Source organism: Vicia villosa, linkage group LG4, assembly GCF_029867415.1.
Source record: "Vicia villosa cultivar HV-30 ecotype Madison, WI linkage group LG4, Vvil1.0, whole genome shotgun sequence".
Taxonomy (NCBI): domain Eukaryota; kingdom Viridiplantae; phylum Streptophyta; class Magnoliopsida; order Fabales; family Fabaceae; genus Vicia; species Vicia villosa.
In genome coordinates this window covers 119,359,528-119,364,127 of record NC_081183.1, presented here as the reverse complement: position 1 = coordinate 119,364,127, position 4,600 = coordinate 119,359,528, and positions in this window count along the sequence as shown.

Here is a 4,600-nt window from a genome sequence, read left to right as displayed (position 1 = left end):
TCTTATAGGTTGGATAGAGAACCTCAACCATACTTCACTTCCAACCCTGCCTTTTCAAAAACCCAAGTAAAATTTCGCCCTGTATACTCTATTGGTGTAGTTTTTGAAAACATAAAGAGGAATCTCATAAGCATCTTTGATACTCTCAGAATTGCTGAAAGTTCTGGATTGAATGATGTTGCTATGCGGAACTTCTGGAGGATCCTTCGCAGAGAATCAGATGCTCTGTTTTTAGAACTTCAGGAAGCCTGTGTAGCTGCTGCCCCACGGCCTCGTGGAATTCTGAGGAATTATGAAGACTTCTGGTTTGCTCGTCTCAGAGGAAGACATCTATTGGAGGAGAAGCCCTTTGTGGATGAGATGGAACAATTAAGGCTGGCTGCTGAAATGGAAGCAAATCCATGCAGGGATATTGTTATCTTTATTCCTAAGTATCCTGTTCTGCTTGGAGACTTCAAGACTCTCTTTGACTATCTGCGGGAAAACCCTTCTAAGAAAGACCCAAGCTTGGTCATTCCAGAAGTTGTTGACCCACCAGAAGTTGAAGGACCTTCTGCTCCCAGGAATCTAGCTGCCATCCTTCAAGCTCTTGAGAATGGAGACTCGGAAATTCCTGCTGCAGAATATGGAGATGCTTCTATGCAAGAAGCAGATGCTGAAGATCATGTTGCCAAAACTGTTCCTGTTGAGGAAATCCCTGCAAATGATCTATCCATGGAAGCTACAGATCAAGCTGCCATTCCTGTGGTTGAAAGTGGTGAAGCTTCTTCTGATGAATCTTCTCGTCTTGCAAGGACTCTAGAAGAAATTCAGAAGAGACAGGATGAGCAAAGCTCACTCAATGATCAGTATAGCGCTTTCATGGTGAGGCAAGAAGGACACAACAATATGGTTCAAGAGATGCTGACCAAGATCTTGTCAAGACTAGGGCCATCTTAGATTGAGTCCGTGTTGTTTCTTTCTTCTCGTTGCATCTGTTTTTGTGCATCTGATCTTTCTTATCTTCATGTACTCCTGTACCTGCTGTTTTGAACTTCAATGAAATCATCTTCTTCCTTCGTGTGTTTCGTTTTTTGTTTGTCTCTGAATCTTTTTTGCTTTTTGATGATATGACAAAAAGGGGGAGAAGATAAATGATAAATGATTTGATTAATCTATCAGTTGCTGGGTTAAAGCTCCCACACATTTACTAACAAGAACGGCTAGTTCTATATGGTTTAAGTGTTTTGCAGGTATACTGAAGAGAATCTTCAAAGCAAACACAAGAAGCAAAACCATGGAAACTGAAGCAAGCTGAGTGCTGTCAAGCTTCAGAGATCAGAAGCAAGAAAGAAGAATGAATCAGAAGCACTGATAATAGAATTTGATCCATATTTGTCTATTTGATCTGACAAAATTCTATTTGCTCTGATACATATAATGTTATGGCTCTGATACATTATTTGCTCTGATACATTATTTCAGCCTATATGGCTCTGATTCATATAATGTGTTCAAACATACATTTTATGTTCTAACTCGTTCATGCTGACTTTTGTCGTTTAGTTTTTTTATTCTGTAACATTTCAGGATGTAGAGATGCTCAGATGATGCTCTGGTACATTCAACAATGTTCTGATACAAATCTAGCATGAAGTGATGTTGGTAGAAATTCAAAGCTCTGAAGCTATCCGAGGGAAGCAGAAATCAGAAGCTGCGAATGTTCTAAAGATCCAGAAAACTCAAGTTCTGAAGCTGTCCTGAATGGAAGCAGAAATCAGAAGCTGTGAATGTTCAGAAGATCAAAGAAATTCAAGTTCTGAAGCTGTCCTGAATGGAAGCAGAAATCAGAAGCTGTGAATGTTCAGAAGATCAAAGAAATTCAAGTTCTGAAGCTGTCCTAGATGGAAGCAGGAATCAGAAGCTGTGAGTGTTCTAAGGATCTAAAGAAATTCTAGTTCTGAAGTTGTCCAATGGAAGCAGAAGTCAGAAGCTATGAATTCTCTAAAGACAGAAGCTTATATGATCGTCTCTACCGAAATAATCAGGGAAGTCTTTTATTAAAGTTCTTCGAGTATTTATTTCAGGGGGAGATTATTTATCTCAGGGGGAGATTGTTAATCTCAGGGGGAGACATATTCATATGCTTATGCTATAGCTGTGTAATTTGTCTTTTGCCTTCTATTCTTTCTGATCGCAAATTCATATCATTTATATATGTTTTTGTCATCATCAAAAAGGGGGAGATTGTTAGAACAAGATTTGTTCTGATCAATTATCTTAGTTTTGATGATAACAATAATATGAATTTTGCTTAAGATAATATGGTACTCTAATCCAATGCAATTTCCTTTTCAGGAAATATATATAAAGAGTACGCATAATTCAGCGCTCAGAAGCTTTGTCTCAAAGGGTTCAGCATGCAACATCAGAACATGGTCTGGCAAGACATCAGAAGATGGTCGAAGCAGAATCAGAACATGGGTCTATGGAAGCATCAGAAGAACAAGAGATCAGAAGCACTGAAGCTCAGAAGATGGTATCACGCAACAGAAGCACTTCAAGGTCAGAAGATCAGAAGATGCTATGCACCAAGCTGTTTGACTCTGATGATATTCAAACGTTGTATTCACAAACATCAGATCAGAAGAAAGTACAAGTGGCAAGCTACGCTGACTGACAAAAGGAACGTTAAAAGCTATTAAAGGCTACGTCAGTAGACACAGCGTGAACAAGGCTCGAGGTAGTTGACAAAAGCGTATAACATTAAATGCGATGCTGTACGGAACACGCAAAGCATTAAATGCATTCAACGGTCATCTTCTCCAACGCCTATAAATATGAAGTTCTGATGAGAAGCAAGGTTAACGATCCTGAACAATATAATTCAAATTAACTTGCTGAAACTCTGTTCAAATCCAAAACTCAGAATCTTCATCTTCATCAAAGCTCACTACATTGATGTTGTAATATTTTAGTGAGATTAAGCTTAAACGATAAGAGAAATATCACAATTGTGATTATCGCTTTTAAGAAGCATTTGTAAACTCTTAGAATTGATTACATTAAGTTGTAAGGAACTAGAGTGATCGTGTTGATCAGAATACTCTAGGAAGTCTTAGGAGTGAACTAAGCAAGTTGTAACTAGAGTGATCGTGTTGATCAGTAGACTCTAGAAAAGTCTTAGAGGGTATCTAAGCAGTTGTTCCTGGAGTGATCAGTGTGTGATCAGAAGACTCTGGAAGACTTAGTTGCGGACTAAGTGGAAAACCATTGTAATCCGTGCGATTAGTGGATTAAATCCTCAGTTGAGGTAAATCATCTCTGCAGGGGTGGACTGGAGTAGTTTAGTTAACAACGAACCAGGATAAAAATAACTGTGCAATTTATTTTTATCTGTCAAGTTTTTAAAGCTACACTTATTCAAACCCCCCCTTTCTAAGTGTTTTTATATCCTTCAACTTCAACATACAAAAAAGTTTAGGACCCCAATTCATCTCATCCATAAATAACAAAAATAGGGCAATGATCAGACAAACACCAAAGCAAGGTATATTGCACACAATTTGGACAAAACACACACCACTAATCGAAAGAAAAAACTATCCAAATAAATCATCAACACCATATCACCTTGAAATCAAGTGAAAAACTTCTCATAAATAGGCAACTTAATCAACACAATATCTTCAAAAAAAAAGTAATACCTCATTGATATTTAAATATTGCCCATATCAAATTTCATTTATTTAATCTTTTTGATTTATACTCATATATTATCCACTAAAGTCATTTTCATATTGATAAATAGAAGTTGAACTCATGATTTTTATGTGTTTAATTTTTTTAAATTATTTTATACAATATATTAAAATAAAATGAAAATAATAAATTGTTTTTATAAGTTCTAAGAATCAGCCTCACAATTATAAATTAATTAAAATAATTCTTTAATAAATATAAAAGTGAATGAAGTCATTTAAACAATGATGACATTTTACAATTTGAAATTTTTATAATATTAATTATGCCTCCTACTTTGGTAAATGCACATTCGAAAGTATTTGTTTAAAAAAAATTTGTTTCTTTATGTGGGTACATCTACGAGCGCGTTAAAAAACATAGTAAATGTTGGCTTAATTCAAATTATTTTAGTTTAACAATTCTTCCGTAGCTACATCTATGAAACGTGTTAAAAATAGAGTGTTACGTAGATGTACTTACGGAACATTCTGCAATCTTTTTAAATCACACATATTTCACTCAAAAACTCAAAATTTGTATAACAAAAAGGGAAAATCAAATTATAGTAAATTATAGTAAATTATAGTAATGCAATATAAAGGCAATAGTAAATAGTACACAAAAAAATACATCGTATAAATCGTCGGTCAACATGTCGAGTACATAATCAGAGTAACGTACATAAATGAAATCAAAATACATATATAAAAAAATATAGGCATCACTACCGTGTGTGTTAGACGTCATCTTGCGCCTCTTCTCTGCCTCTAGCCCCGCCTCCGCCTTTGTGTCCACCATGCCGTCTGCTGGCTACTCTGCCTCTACGGTCAAGCGTCCTACCTGTCCTGGCATGATGTCGATAGTACAAAAATGCCTC